Below are 17705 nucleotides of genomic sequence, written 5' to 3'. Positions count from 1 at the left end.
CCCATTTCAGGTATTAAATGCACCATCGCTTGCCCCGCCATAGCCAACCTGCCACTCCAAGTACTCCGGTCTTACCGCAGCACGGGTAAACTCTTTCGAGTCTTGCTGCAGCTCCGGCCAGTGGGAGATCCATTTTCCAGCATCATATGTGCCAGGAGAGGTGCCATCACTTGCCCTGCCACCCACAGCCCCGCCTGCTGCTGCCGCTCCAAGCACTCAAAAGCAATCCAGCCCGTCTGTGCCCGAACGAGGCCAGACCACCCCTCTTGGCACGAGGTCTTTCAGGAATATGGAAGTCCTGGTAAGATATTCTGTACTTACTAGTTTTAAATAAAATGACAGGGTTTTCAGGATAATTTAATTATGTGCAAACAAAAACTAGCTCAAGACACTAGGGAAAACTGTAAAACGATTAATGCAATAACACACTACCTCGCAGATGCAATGGGCCTAATAAATACCATGGGGCATATCAACAAGCAGGCGATAAAAAATTATCGCCGCTTTTGTGGCCGTTTTCGGCCGAAAAGCGGCAATAATTTTATCGCCTAATCAGCAAGGTCACGCTACCGCATGAAACCTTGCTTTAGCGTCAGGATTCCTAACGCCCAGCTTTGTATCTCTAATGAGATGCAAAGTGGGCGTTCCTGACCTGGCATGACAGGAGAAATGTTGCTAAGCGACATTTCTCCTATCAGCAAGCCTAACGCTACGAAGCATAGCGTCAGGAAAAGTAGCGATAACCCCTGTTATCGCTACTTTCCTTACGCCTGCTTCAGGACTCACTTAGCCATGATATCCTATGGAAGGTGGATATCATGGCTAAGTTTGTGAGTCCCTATCAACTAGCTAACGTGAGATTATCGCTGGGTTTCCAGCGATAATCTCACGTTAGCCAGTTAGCGCTAGGATTTTTATCGCTGATGAGATAAGCGTTGCTAATAGCACGCTATCTCAGCGATAAAAATCGGCGCTAGCCGGCGATAATTATCCGAGCGCTAAGTGCGCTCAGCGATAATTATCGCCGGTTGTTGTTGATATGCCCCCAAGATCGTTAATGTGGAAGAAAGACTGGCCTGACCAAGAGCACAGTCAATAAGGTTCTGCATAGTGTAAATGTGGAACTCACTAAAGAGATATTACAGGCCATAATTGAGTATTCAAAATCATCTGATACTGTTCAAGTGGTAATAAGGATAAAGAGAACTACATTGGCGTCATGCACATTACACACACCTCTGGAATCAATAGATCTCTTGACAAGTTCACCATCGACAAAAAAAGAGTATTAAAAGAAAAAGAGTGGACCACATGGAAAATGCAACTACCAAATACAACAGAACATTAGAACTCCAGGCTAAAGTGAAAAAAATTTAATTGTGCTAATGGATGTAACAAAGAGCAGGAGCCCGCCCTGACCAGGAAAATGGGGGTACTGATTAAAAAGGTTCATGAAAAATTGGACATTATAGAAAGGAATCTCTTACTTGAAAGCAGGGAACTGAAGGAAAAATTTTCATCATTCAAAGTATTTAGGAACACATCATGTCCAACTCAGAACCAACAGTTCATAACAGAGAAAGCAGTCATATCAACCGAATATCCAGTATCGGATAGTTCTCCAAAAGGCACCATCAACATAATGCCATCCAATAATATGCAAAGTGTACAACCAATTAGAGACTCTAAACTGGCACAATCTTCCACTCTATTAGCCCCTCAGGAAGCTTTAACTGTAACTGCATGGCAACCAGGCGAAGCATGTTTGGGACTAAAAGTGTCTCCAGAGATATTACATTTATTGTCACACACATCACTCCCTATGTAATTGTTCTGAAGAATGTTCCAAGGTTGGAATCACAAGTGATTGAAAACTGGTGGGACTTTGAAAAACTAAGTCTTTGCGGAATTTGCACAGCAATCTTTCAGCTAGCGTCAGGTTTGGCTCTAATGGGGAATCACTGAGCACATTAAACTGTAGCGTGGAGTCCTGCAAGACTGTATTTTATCCCCTTTCCTATTTAGTTTTTATATAAACCACATAGAGCAAGCTTTGGTGCTCCAGAGGTAGACGTTCCTATAGTAGGCGGTCATTCTATACCCGCCTTGCTCTATGCGGATGGTGCTGTTTTAATTGCTCGTACGGCAAAAGGTTTGCAAAAACTTCTTAACCTCTTTATTAGATTCATGAGTAGCCTGGACCCAACAACTAATTTTTCTAAGTCACATGTCATGAAGATTGGCCCACCAAATACAAAAATCATGAAATATGTAGTAGATGGCCAACATTTTAGTGAGGTAGACAAGTTCAGATACTTGGGGGCACAATTGGACTCTGAGGTTAATTGGCACTCACTTATAAGTCAGAATGTCTTATCCTTTAATACAGCCATATTTAATATTCGTGATTTTTCACATAGGCTTGGTCTCACTCATACACAATCTATTTTAGAATCTATAGGGCGAGGTGTGTCCCATTGGCGAGCTACAGTAGTGGAATCTGGAGGTATGGCGGGTTGCTCCACTTCAAGTAGCCGAAAACACATTTTTAAGGGGCCTCCTGGTAGTCCCACAAATTATACCTTATGAAAATTTACATCAAGAATTAGGTTTAGATTTTATTACAGATTAGTTGCGCCTCTGCCCTCTAAAACTGTGGAATTTAATTTGAATAAAGGAGAAACTTAGTCTTAGCAGACTGATTTTGCAGGATTGTTTAAAATTAGAAAAATCATCCTGGATACCATGGCTGGCATATGTGGAGCGTAATCTCTGGGATTTGGGGAGGTCTGATCTGTATGATAATCCTTTTGCCATAACATGCTCTGATGGTAAATGGATTGAAACTGCCTTTAAGGATAAGCTGGCATCAGAATGTGAGGATTCTGCGCTAAGGAAACATTCCATGTGATATGCAATATATGTGCAAACTGTCAGAAATAACGAACCTTATTTGACAGGGGATATGACACAACATCAACGGCGTATATTGACTTACTTTAGGCTAAATGTATTCTCTTTATATCCCTTTAAATCTCGCATGTTTTACGAAATCAGACTTGCTCCTGTGTAACTGTGACAACACATTAATCAATGATACAATACATTACATATTGTTATGCTTTGCCCGAAATACAATAATCTGAGACATAAATATTTACTCCCCAATTTTAAATTAATGAATTTTGTGCAATTTAGGCCAGTTATTACAGTTGTTAAATAGACCTTTTGTTTGCTTTTCTCTAGTGCGCTTCTTGATAGGGGTGTTAAAATAGAATGAATTTGGTAATGAGAAATGGTATGTAATTTTTTAAGGCAGTTTTTATGATTTTATTTATAAAATGGAATAAAGATTATGAACAGAATAGAATTGAATTGAAAAACAGTCATGCACTGGATTAAAGCCTGTACCTGTAATAAAGTTTTTTTTTTAGTATAACGTAATATTAATGGTGAGAAGGGTGAGCTGGATTGGGGACTCAAGAAAACTACGTCATGGTGATTGTGATATTGTTCATTTTCAGAATCCAGACATCGTGAAGACTCTTTTGGTTAAACCCTATCAAAGGCATCAGTCCCTAGATAATCCTGAGGGGAAGAATATAGCTGCTCCTCTGGGCTTCTTCTATAAACCACCAGCACCAGTTACGCACTTCCAAAGGCCCTAGCCCAAAACCTGTATAAACCAGTAGTCAATGGAAAGAACACACTGAGAATGATTAACTCCAACAGGTTTGTCCCATTGTTCAAATGTATTGAGTTAGACAGACAATCTGAGGGCAAAGAGCTAGGATCTGGTCATTGCGAACCCCTGGAAATAAATGACCAATGGGAAGGGAGGGAGGAAAAACTACCGGTTAGGCCTGAGGCAGTAGGAAATAATGGTTATACATTAACTATTAGTTCATGGAATGTAGGTGATAAAGAATGGCTAAGTACCTTAACCACCTCATAGCTAGTGTGTTTACAGGAAACTTAGGAAGTGAGGGGTTTAAATGTTGAAGGCTTTGTGGCAATCATCTTGCTAGCAATGCCCTAAGAATTAAAGAAATCGTCAGCCTTGAGAATGAATTGGATTTTTTTTTAGAGGCTGTGAGGCCGATTGCTTCTATATTTTGATGGTAGATCTTAATGTTAGTAAGTGCCCGTGCACTAATTAAAGTTTTGTAGATATATTGAAGGTATGGGCAGCTGCCACTTGCATTTCCCACATAATTCCTATGGAAAAGCTGCAAATCAGCTAATATTTAAATATAATATAATATTATTGGAACAATAAAATGATGAAAATAAGGCTCCCCACGCTACTTACAGAGGGAATGGTAGGTGCTCTATTATTGATCGCATCCTGCTCTTGGGAAATGGTTATTTCATTCATCAAGTATTTTTAGTGACCATTTTCCTTGAATATTAGTACTTAATTTTCACCAACTGGGGATGAGGACTCAATACATTGTCTCTCCGTGGGCGACTGCGCCCTTCTTATGTTACAGTGAAAGAGGAGGAGTGGTGGCATTGGACCCTGCCAGAAAAGAAAGAGAGCGGAGAAGATTCCCCCAAACACAGGAGTGACGGACCAGGAGAGCCGCCCCAGGGTGATGTCGAGAGTCCTCACCAAACAAAGGGAATACGCCGGCAGAGATTCACTTCCAGCTATGCTCCCAGAGGAGTGTGGCTCTGTCAGGTGTGTGGACAACTCCTAGAGTCGAGAATCAGGAGGGTTAATCCTAAGAGTGAGGTGGGTGGAGAAAAAGGGTCTTGTTACAAGGACCTGTATAAAACAGCAAGTATCAACATCGGATCAAACCTCTAGAGTCTAATGAGTTACCTGTCCCTTTTGAGTTGGTTTGTAGGTTGCTATCAATTTCTTTATTTTGTGAACTGTGTCTCCTGGAATTTGTTTCTTAAAAGAAACCACTATCCATAAGACTGTGTTTGGGGCACTCATTCACTTGCCTATTTCTAATCACTTCATTAACGACAACTTATAAGAAAAAAGACAGAAAGAATCACCAAACTAACACCCCCCAAAAACATAACACGATAAAATATAACAGTGTCTTACACCTGGCTTTTCTTTTTTGTCGAGGATGTTGGCGGATGAGAGCTCCAAAGGACCTAAAGAAAGGAAGAAGACCCAGGCCTTTAGTTAGAGACATCAAATATTCAACAAAAGAAGATTAAGAACATAAAGTATACATTTCTATCTTAGAAGTTGACTCTAGTCTTGTATTCCATGCCAAGCAACATCAATAATAAAAGTAAATGTGTAGAAAGACCTCAACTAGCAGCAAAAAGTGAAACATTGGGCCATAATGGTAAAAGCCTTAAATGGATGGGGTAAATGAAATTGCCTTTTAAGAAAGGACTGTGAAAGTGAATTTAGAAGACTACAGAATGAGATGCTGACCCATGTGAGATATTGGTAGCTTATGGCAATATAGCAGCAGCAATCACTGCTAATTTAAGATTGACAAACAAGGATATAAATGAAAAGCAGACAGAGTGGTTTAATCACCATTATACGCGGGCCAGTCAAAATGTTAGAAAGTTATTGCAGTCAACACACTGAAATAAGGAAGAGATTAAAGTGTTAAGATCCATATATAAACACGTATTCAATAGGAGGAAAAATGAATAGCAGGAACAAGCCTGGGCTAACCTATAACAAGTCTCAGAAACTAAAGACAGTCAGCTGTTCTTGAAAACTATTAACATGCCATTACTAAGGGACAATTCAGCACCCAATGTTGAAGCATTAGTTAGTGCAGTGCACTGGGTTAGTCACTTTGAAGGGATCTTTAATCCCAAGAATGAAACACTTGCACAGCTGCTAGAATCTAATCAATCACCCTACCTAAAGCCAGTGAGGAACTGAGTACTGCATTAGAAAAATGTGCATCAGGAAAAGCTGCTGGCCCCAATGGGGTTCCAGAGAATGTGTTAAAATCTTTGATAACACTCTGCGTGCTCATACTGACACACGTTGGCAATGCAGCTACTCATGGGTGTTTCCCTCCAGCGAGTAATGTTCAGTGAGTAATATTGGGCCAATATTCAAGAAAGGCGATAGGGGTTGCAAAATGCTACTGCCCAATATCCCTCCTGGACTCATCTGCCAATGTTATGGGAAAAATAATCCTGGAACATGGGCATCAGTCAATCTTGTGCTAACTGAGTTACACTACTAGTTTAGGAGGGATATAGGGGCAGTGGAATAGTGTATCAATTTGAACCTCCTTATCAATAAATATACTATAGCTAAGGAAGGCTATATGCACCTTTGTTTCACAGCTATGAGCTAAGCCTTCAACCTTGTTAACCATGCAAAGTTGTAGCAGACTATGGAAAAAATGGGTGCCTCTTCAAACATCTTCTCACACCTGTCCCGGCTGTATGAATACCTGACAGCTCGAGTGTGAAACGGCACAAACTGAGAATGTACGACTAGATTTAGGGTCACGAGGTGTATCAGACAAGGATGTATTTATGCCCCATTTTTGATCTCGCTATTTGTAACTGGAGTAGATAAGTTCCTTCAACACGTAAATGCGGATGGCTGGTAAGTTGGCAAGTGGCCGACCCCTGTCCTACTATAGCCAGATGACGCTGTGCTGTTATCCAGGACCTATAATGGTTTGCAAGGTCTGTTAGATAACTTCTCTGTGCATATGGAATAGAAAGATTTGTAGTTAAACCTAACAAAAAGATTTTCAATGCTATGTGGGAATGGGAAACAAAAAAAAGATCCCACTTTGTTAGGGGAACTGAGTTAATTGAAATGCATGATTTTTTGTATTTTGGTATTCAATTTTCTTGATGTGGTCACTGGGGCCCCCAGTTGAGAAGTGCAAAATGACAATTTTTATGGACAACTTACGAAATCTTTAGATTTGCTAGGAAAATAGGAAACAAACCTATAAGAGAAATTATACATCTAAATACAAGTAAATGCGTGTCTGGAGAAATATATGGGGCTGCTTCATGGGGTATGACAAATAGTACAGTAATGCAGATGCATGAAAATAACTTTTTCCATAGACTTTTGGCAGTGCCACAATCAACATCAAACTATACTGCACACAAAGAACTAGATGTATCTTATGTAGGAGACACAAAACAGATAAACCTGCTGGTTTTCTTGAATGTAGCAATTTGCTGCAGACTGAGCAAATGGGCTTTAAACCAGGTCATGGTATGAAAACCGCTGTAGTTCTAGCAATAGAAGAGGATTGACGATGTTTGGATGGGGTCCTGGTTCTGTTGGATCTCTTGGCCGCCTTTGACACCATCAATCACCAAATCCTGCTCACTCAGCTGAAAGATATTGGGATAAGGGGTTCAGCCCTCAATTGATTTGAATCCTACATCTCAAGCGGTAGCCCTTCCTCCGTTTGAATCAGAATTTAAAGAAAGTCTACATGAGCTACCGCAGGGTTCAACCTTGAGCCCTATTCTGTTTAATGTCTATCTCCGACCACTGCTGGCTCTGATCAAATGCTTTGGTATCTCCTATATAAATTACGTTGATGACACACAACTAACAATAGCATTAGATGAAACTGATTCTACTCAGCTAGATTAAATGGCTAACTGGCTTAACAATAAAACATTTAAATTCAATGGAAAGAAAACTGAATTTCTGTGTTGCTTTCCAGGTAAACTGCAGCATCAGCTCCCAGGGGATTTCTGGCCACGGTTAAAGTATACAGATTTGAAAACAGCGCAATCGGTTTGAAATCTGGGTGTCCTAATTGTTGAGAAACCTTCTATCGAGGGCTACATCAATAGAACAGTAGCCACCTGCCAGGGACTTCAGAGGAATCCTAAAAAAAGTGTCCCAATTCTAATACAACCAGCTAGGAAGCTGGTAGTGCAATATACTGTGCTGGGTAGGTTGGATTATTGTAACTATCTTCCTATGGGGATTCCAGAATATCTGCTTACGCGGTTCCAGAGGATTCAAATGCTGGCTGCTAAATTAGCATTAAGAAACAGCATTTGTAAGTCGGTGTCTGGCACTTTAAGGGAACTTCACTGGTTGCCAGTAAAAGAAAGATACATCTTTAAGGCCATGTGCATAATGCACAGAACCTTGAATCATAGCGGATGTAGATCTCTCCATGAAAAAATGTGCTACTACAAACCTGCTCGGTCCCTGAGTTCATACTCAGCATGCTTCCTCTGTGTGCCCTCTTTCAAAAAGACAAGAGATCCTTCCGATTGAAGGTGGCACAAATCTGGAACACAGTACCTACCACCTTGAGAGCAAATACAAACCTGCTGGGTTTCAGGAAAAGCCTAAAAACTTGGTTGTTTCCAAATCAGTGATAACATAACTACAGCCCCCCCTTTGTAATGTGCTTGAAGACTTTTGTTACTAGCGCCAAGATGCTCACTGGGTGATAGGTGCACTTTATAAATGTCCAATGATAATAATAATAATTAAGAGAAGGGAGTGCATCTCTCACCTAGAAAATGTAACTTCTGAGGAAAAATAATGTTGATATTGGGCCGATGTTTAAATAGTCATTGCAACACATCTTGCTACTTGCACCTTTTACCTGCATTTTGAATAATGATTGTTTATTTAATATGTTGTTTTAATGATGACTACTTAGGATCTTTTGTCTATAGTAATATGTTCTGCTTTTCACACATTCTACTTGCACCTTGCACAATGATTGTTTACTTAAAATGCAGTCTTACTGCTGATGCTGGGGACTTTTAATAGTTTCTATATTTGCACAACCTGTTAGTATCTGAATAATTATATCTGTATTGGTAAAACAACGATTTTCCACAAATGTAATGTGATTTCAGCTTGATGTTATATTCTTTTATGGATACAGTTTATTCTGAATAAAGACATTTTATGATGATGATCAGCTGCCCCTGCACATCAGAGCCACCTCTTCAGTTCTTGAATACTGCAAGAAACTGAAACCCTGGTTCCTCACCTAGTCCCAACCCTGGCTCTGTCCATACAGGTCCTGCTTCAGCCCCAGAATACCCTCCCAGGTGAGATGTGCATTTTGCAAATACATTAGCATAACATAACATAATATACCATATCATAACATAAACATGACATGGACATGAGTGACATGACATGAGATAACATAACATAACATAACGTTGCATAACACTGCAAAGCATACCATAACATGTCCTTTTTAACAAACGTGTCTTCATACACTTACACAGGACCTGGATGTCTTCACAAAATCAAGTCTGAAGAACTGGCCTAAGGATATTATCCATGTCACATTATATAAATTAAAACACAATTTCGTCAACACTTGGGTGCCGATTCACAGAACTAACTTAAGACAAAATCCTAAACTTACTACTTTTGGTATTCACAGAAGTTAGGATTTTGTCTTAAGTTTGTCTTAAGACAAACTTAAGACAGACTTAAGACAGACTTAAGACAGACTTAAGACAAAATCCTAACTTATAACTGTCTTAAGTCAGTCTTAAGTTTGTCTTTAGACAAACTTAAGACAAAATCCTAACTTCTGTGAAGTATACACTTGTTTCTGCCCTATTGCCTTCAGTTCCATATCCAAGTTAGGGTAGGCACCCGCTTTCTTAGCTAGAAAGACCTTCTCAGCTTTCTAAGTATCACTGGGAGGGGCCACTTCCAAAGATATTCTGACCTTTACTTCTGTTGTAGGTACTGCGGCGCATAAAAACACCTGTTGTTGCCTCGCCTGGCAGTGTTCCCCCAGATCCTTTTCTTGTTGTGGGGACTAGCCACACAAAGAGGAAGTTAGGAATACAAAATAACAAAGAGACAATCATGTTCAGTTAAACAATGCATTATTAAATATATGCAGGGCTGTATATTTGTAATATTTCATAACATACATTGGTGCAGATTGAGATTTGTTTGATTTGTTACTGGGTCACAACTGGGACGGAAATACTGTCTACCTGTGTACAGGTGCCTTGTATAGTTATGAAGTTCTAGTTATGTGGGTAGTTTATCGCATTGTGATGAAAAGGAATTCAGGACCCTTGTTATTGAGCAGCAAGTGTTCCTTTCAAAACGTCAGAGAATACACGGTCGAAAAAAACAAAAATCAATATGATTGGTAAACGGCTCTTTCAGCATTGAATTTAAATGTGGAAAGCTAACTTCCACAGCCAAGGCCTCCCTTGTATCTTATAGTGCTGTGTCCTATAATATTTACGACCTTAAAACAACATTCACCCAAAAAATGAGCCACTATGGATCTTAATAATTTTGTCCCTCGGATTGCTGTTGCCCTGGTTAACCATACAGCTTACTCATGGCAAAGGGATGTCCTGCATGCTCTCACTGAACTTATTTGGGTAAACGATTTCATTTAGTGTTTAGCAATGTATAATATTGATGGAGTTCGCAGCACAAGAACTCTTGACATAGTAGACTAAATAGAAATTAACCATATTAAAAATAATGTTACAGCCATAATGGATTCTAAGATAAAATAGAGAGCTGGGTGTTTTTGGTCAGGCATTGTCTTTCAATTTTAAAAAGTTAGTGGTCTCCAAGCAAGGTCCATTTTTCATTTTTTTTATATAAACTATAGTTAATCTAGTCATCAAAATTATATTTTTGACACCCAAGGTGTAAGTATGTGGTTTGCAGTAGTCTACGTATAAAGCACAAAATGCCATATCTTAGGGCTTTGAATAATTTTTCTTCTATTGGATGTGAGTTTTAAATCATGAGGGTCATAGTGAAAGTCACTCACAATCTTAAAAATAACAAACTGAATATAAAATTAAGTTAATTCCAGTGTGCAGTTTACCTGACTCTCTTTTAGGTAATGCATGCAGCTGGCTGTTGTTGGTCAGGGCCCCACCTCAAAGAAATCTAACTCATTAGGGATAAACTTGGGGCTGTGTCACCTGCTCCGCCAGCCAGATGGGTCCTAGCAGAAGAAACTGAGCAACTACTTTTGAGGAGGTCTGTTACACTTGATGGTTAGGAAGTAAGTGACTTCACAGCCTTAAACAAACATGTATGATAATGTGATGGGATTTCTGTCAAAGTATGACTAAACAATGGACGACAGGTTTAATCAACCACATACTATTATAACCTCATGGGGCTGCAGACACTGATAAAGGTAGGTACATACATCACTTAGTAGTCGATCGTCCATGATGGATACATCAGTCATCAGACATGTTTGGTCCACCATTCAAAAGTAACATTGTCACCATAGGTTATATCTTAGTGATTGACAGAAGCATCTTGCTTCCATCAATACCAACTAGAGCGTCCATATTACAACCAAGAGCTAGGCATCTTCTGCCATGTAATCTCTGTCAAACATGACAGAGTTTTCTACAAATAATTCAAAAAGAGTATTTCTAGATTTGTATTTACACCTAAATTATCTCAAAAAGCAAAAAAAAATATATTTTTTTTAACAATGATTTATTTTTATTTTTTGAGTTAAAAATAGTATTCTGTAAATTTTTTAGGATACTTGAAAATGTTAATAATGACAATACATGTTTTGTAGACATTTTTTAAAATATATATTATCTGAACAAATGGAGATATATTAACACCATTACGTAATAATTATATTTGTTTGTTGTTTGACAAGGCCCTACAATGGGAAATAGGTATATTATGCCCATAAAATGTGTGTGAACATAGATTAGTGACACTTTGCACTCATATGTTGCAGACATGTCTATCAACCAACCATGGAGAAGACTAAGTAGAATATGTCAATGGAAAACACAAGTGTTCAAACCACATGCAGATTTAGTACAATGTAAGAAAAACATATCATAAAGAAGTACAGGCTGAGCCATACCACCACTGCGGGTTTAACACTACACTTCAATCTGACCTTTAACCAGAGAGCAGAATTCAGACGACCATGCTATCTATTCTGAAGTTTGTGGTAATGTTACATTTCTGTCCTACAGGCTTCCTCCAGTACATAGTTACGGGCTTCAACAGGATTTTGCAACTTGCTTTTTCAGCTGTTCTCAAACAGGTCCTGGATTTTATGCTCAGACATATGAATGACTACATCCAGTTTCCAATAGCTAATGCTGCACTGAACAATATCAAGGTAGAGTTCTATAGCTTGGGAGGCATACCAGATGTTGCTGGTGACATAGGGGCTGATTTAGATGAAGGACGAACCTGAGTCCGTCCAACATCGATCTGGAACTGGGAACGACTAACCTTTTGTCGGCGGTCCCAAGCCAGCAATTAGGATGCAACAGAACACTGTTCGGTCGCACTCCTATTCTTTACAAAGGGAGCATGCATTCCGACCGGAATACATGATCTCATTGTAAAGAGCTGTGGTGCAGTTCATCCCTGCACCTGGTGGCAGGCACCACAAGGTGCCTGCCACCGGATGCAGGGATCACTAGGGGGGCAACATAGGTGACCTCTCGGCAGCTATCTGGAGGCCTTGCATCCATGGTGGCCTGCTGGGGGCCACCAAAGTTGGATTCCAACAGCCTTTCTGTGTCAGAAAGGGCAGCACGGAAAGGCTGTTGAAATCCAACATTGTAATCCCTCGGGCAGAAAGAGCCGCCCTTGGGATTACTGACACCCCTTTCCGAATGGCAGACAAGCCCTCTGATTCCTTTGTGACCGAGCACATCATAATGGGTCGGTCAGAAAGGAATCCAAACAGGACATTTCGATGCAGTGAGAACGGCTTTGACCGCATCAAAATGGTCCCCAAAAATGGAAGCCATGTTACATTTGTGCTGCCTAATGACTGGCATCAAATGTACCACAATCAGAGGAATTTTCACTCCCTCAATGTTTTACTCCCTGAATGTACAGCTTACTTATGGCAAAGTAAGTCCTGCATGCTCTCACTGATGTTTTTTGGGTAATGCAGGTAGTTTGCATTGTGGATCTCTACATTATCAATGTGTTTGCAATATTTCTGGGTCTCACCCATGACTAGCTTTTGCTAAGCAACACCTGTATACCACAGTAGATGGCAAACATTCACCCCAAAAAGGCTTGACTTCTTGGTAAGCTTTAAAAATTATGTAGATATGAATTTTTGTAGGAAAGTAGTGCCCCTCTAAACATTATCTCATTATTGATTGCTTTTCTGATTATATTTTTATGGGATTCAGCTTATCCAATTTGTATGTGGCTTTTTAACACCGCAGAAAAACCCAATAACACAAGGAGACATATGCTTAATGAGCCTCATGTGCGAATAAGTGGTCCTGTTAAGTGGGCTTTATGCAGCCTGAAAATCCCTGTCGGGTGTTTGACAAGACCATACATGTCCTCCTCTACTCTCTTGGGTTGGCCTACATGATTGTTGTGTTATATTATTTGCTTCAAAACATTGCCGTGCAGAGAAATATGCAATTAATCACTGATGATGGTTACCAGTGGGAGCTCAAGGGAGATATTGATGCAAAGCATCAGCAAGTTGACTGTTTTACCGATGAAGATGATGACCTTAGACCTGAAGTCATTGAAAACATCTGTACCTGATGATAAGTTTATTTAACCATTTTTTTTTTTTTTTAAATCTATGCATTATGGACATTTCATCTTCTACAAATTGTACTTTGAAAATGTGTTTGTTTATTTTATATATATGGGCTTGATAATATGCCCTTGAGAATTCCAATAGAAGCTCATGTTGACACCAGAACATGGGCTTCTATTAGAATTCTCAAGGCATGTTTTCAAGCCCATTATTGCCGCTTTAGCAGCCGTTTTCTGCCGCTAAAGCGGCGATAATTTTAACGCCGTTTCTTGATAACATGCCCCAAAGTTAGTTATAAACATATTAAGATCTCTGTTTAAAACTTCCTACTTCAGGTCATCCTGCAATCTGTTGGGACTCTAGCAAATCATAGGTGGATGTGTTGGTTTGTTATACAGATACTGGTTATCAAGTAATCTTCAGTGCAACTTGGCAGACAATTGGTTGAATGTCATTAGACAAAATGCAGTCATGGAGTGATGCCAGTGTAAATGTCTTTCATTTAAGGTAAATGGCACAAGTTGCTTCTGTTTCAGAGTCTAGAATTCAGACTTGATGATGTCAACTGTGACATATCTGTTGAAATTTGGTGTAGTTTTGACTGTGTCTGTGCACAATGTCTGGGTTCCACATGAGGACAAACAAATGTTATGCTAAGAACTACAATTGTTGTTGCTAATTTATATGGAAGAGCGGTTGCTATCAAAATGTAAGACTGGCTTTATATCATTCACAGTAGGTGTAATCACTGCATACACTGCATAGAGAAAGTCCTATTTCTTTGTTATTATGCCTCCTAACACTTTTGTAATTGATTCTGCAATCACTAATGTTGTTTTGTTTCTGTAGACTTTCTATAAAAACAAGTGTTTGTACATACTGTTAACATATCCTTTTACCTAGCTTGGTTTTGTTTTTTAATTAAAATGCAACATACTACAATAAATGTAATTGGACATACTGATGAGACAGCAAATAGAAAGGTGTTTTATGAAGACGGTGCATTGTGTATATGTAATAAATGTTTGCCAGTAATTAAACTTTATGTAGTGAGCAGGTTTTAATTAATTTCATGTGAAGAAGACTTTTACAAACATTGGGCCAGATTCACAAAAGTAAACATACATTTTTGTGTAAGTTGAATACTTTTCGGTATTCACAAAGGTAAACGTAGACCAAAAGTCTAACTTTACCACTTTTCTGCACTCACAAAGGTAAACTTGAACCAAACGTCTAACTTTACTACTTTTCAGTAATCACAAAAGTAAACTTAGAACAAAAAACTAACTTTACTAGTGGTAACTTACTTTTGTGAATTCCGTAAATTAGTTAAGTTGCACTTTTGTTCTAAGTTTACCTTTGTGAATATCAAAAAGTATTAACGATAGGCTTTTGGTCTAAGATTATCTTTGTAAATACTGAAAAATAGTAAACTTACACAAAAGTTTAAGTTACCTTTGTGAATCAGGCCCATTATTTGCATTCATTATCTTCAGTTTTAAAAGAAGAACAAAAATATAATTTCTGATTCTCTGAAAAAAGTTAACTTGTATGTTGCATGAAGAACTACAGATAACACAGCAATAGCTTAGAGTCCTTTTCCAGAGACCACAATTGGATTTGAAACGTGTGGACATGTGGACATGAGGTGGATAAGGTGAAAAGTTTCGACACTCAAATTGGGGCATGACTTTTTGCATCTCTTGTTGGTAACTTCTTGGGTGTTGTCCACAACCATGTCAGAAGAACAACCCCTGTTAAGGGCCACTGAAACTACCTGAGTGTTAATGAGGGATGGGGTGACACGTGGCTTCACATGCAATGGTGTCCTGCTTTCCATGGAGGTGCCGTAGATGTTTATGGAACTAATCTGGCACCAGAAGGTTCCTGATTGCTGCAACTAAATAGTACACTACTGCAGTCAATGCCATGAAGCCACCCTGAACCATCCCATAATTTAAAGTTTGACCACTCAGGGGACACCTCAGGAGATCATTTTGGAGCCTCCAGACATTCTTCTAGGCCCTTGTGAGGCTGTTCTGGGCCGTTAGAGGTGTCTAATCCGCAAACAACCCATTGTTAGCAAAAATGTTGTACAATTGTGGCCAACAAACACAGGTCACTTTGCATTGCTTTTGTGTGACCAATATGCACATCACTATAATGACACTTCTGTGCAACCCATGGAAGTGTGTTTATTGTTTTAGTAAAAATAAATGGTCCTTGCACTTTTCAAGGAACAATCAACTCATCATTATTTGTAATGATAATGAGTCCTAGACAAAATTTAAAACCTCATTGTGAATACACTTTTTCATTCTTAGCTTTTAGCTATCATTGTAATCATGTTTGTTTGTAAAATTATTTTATTAAAAGGAATTAAAATAAAATCCCAGAATTCAATGAAATGTGATTTCTAAAAACAAATCTTAAACATTGCAGTCTTGATGATCTGAAATTTCTTGTCCAGATTTCAAATACCACAGATTATTTATTTTATTTTGTAATTGATAATCTGTTCAATAGAAATAGGATTATCAGAAAACAATGGGTAGAGATTTATAAGTAACTTTATAGATGTTGGCCATACATGTGTGTGTGTTTTATCCCATTCTTTTGCCACGCCTGTTTTCACCACATAACTTGTGTTAATGAGTATGTTGTGCAAGTGTCAGTATATGGTAGATTATGAAGACAAAGAGAATGAAGGGAGTTGTGATAGACATCAGTTAGCATACTTGTGTGAATAGATAGTCATTATTTGTGAGAGTTCAGACAAAGTGAATTAGTTACTTTATGAAAGATGTGTGGGCACGTACCAATGATTGTTTGGTGTTTGAGACAGCATTCACCTTATCCATAGTTTCGGCCTACATTTCCATTCTCTCGCTCATGGATGTTGTCCCGACCAGTACTCCAAACAATTGGGAGGATGTAACCTTAATTAGCTCTTCCACCATGATGGTAATTAATTTTGAAAGAACTTGGGTTGTCTTCTCCCAGCCATAGATCTGCTGCTGGTGCTTTGTGTTATGAATAGTAAATGGTTAGTGAGGTTAGAGAAGTTTATTTTGTAGTGCAGGCATTGTTTTTTAGTTGATATGGGTTAGGTGTGTGTTGATGGATGTATCCATTAACATTGGTGGATGTGTCCGACTTAAAAAACACTGTCCGATTATGCAATCCTCCGTCATAATGTGTGGTATCAAAGTAATAATATTAGTAACCCCCCCCCCCTGTGCAGCATGATTTAACATTCAAATATCAGCTTTTAAATATATTTTGGAAATTAAAACACTTTTCTCCAAACATCAGCTAATGAGTCCAGAAAATACACACAATTTTCAAATTTGGTATATAGATATAAACAAATGTTTTTAACGTAATAAGCTGCAATAGCTCATGAGCTACTTGTTGGAGAATCCTGATCTGTACCACTCTGGTGATGGACACCTGAAAATATGTTGAACGCATGTCCACCATACTAATGTTGATGGAGTTGTATCCATCATTGCTGAACAAGAGACTGACAACTGAGGACTGAGGATAAGCTGATGGACTGCCTTCAAGAATGACAGATGGCGGGGGCGTGGCTAACCGCCGACGGGAATTGCCACTCGGTAGCTTTGTTCCGGAGCGCCATTCACAAAATATCTGATGATTGCTGACTCTCGCTGGTCCGACCGCCTCCCCGGTGCCCTCCTTGAAGTGCTGTAGTGTCCGGTTACCTCTGTGCTGAGTTTGAGACCGATCGGAGGCGCAACCTGGTGAGCGCTCCGCCGGCCGGGTCCTCGTTTGCTGTCCCACAGAGAGAGGTGTGGCGGCTCCCGGGGCACGAACTACGCGAGGCCGCGGCTGCCGCCTTCCTCGACGAACCCACACAGCTTGTCGGGAGGCACCCGGCGATGTGCGGCGCTCCATCCCGACGCCAGCGCTGCTGACAGAAACCCTCCCAGTGGCCTCAAGTGTGACGGGGGCTGAATTAATGCTGCGACGGCCCCCACTGAGAAAACGCGTGCAGGCTGAACTCGGCTCATGTGCGGGAGACTGGGTGCGGCCCGGCGATCTTGAGTGACTGATCGGGGGTTGTGGCAGGCGGCGGAAAGCCCACGGAGGGAACTTAAACGGCCCCGTCCTGAGCAGAGCCTGGTGTGACTTCCACACGGTCCCAACACCGACCGTGAAGCCCCAGAGTGGGGGCCC

This window comes from Triturus cristatus, chromosome 2_2 (assembly GCF_964204655.1).
Source record: "Triturus cristatus chromosome 2_2, aTriCri1.1, whole genome shotgun sequence".
NCBI classification, from domain to species: domain Eukaryota; kingdom Metazoa; phylum Chordata; class Amphibia; order Caudata; family Salamandridae; genus Triturus; species Triturus cristatus.
The sequence above is the reverse complement of the archived record's forward strand: the minus strand, read 5'-3'. Positions refer to the sequence as shown.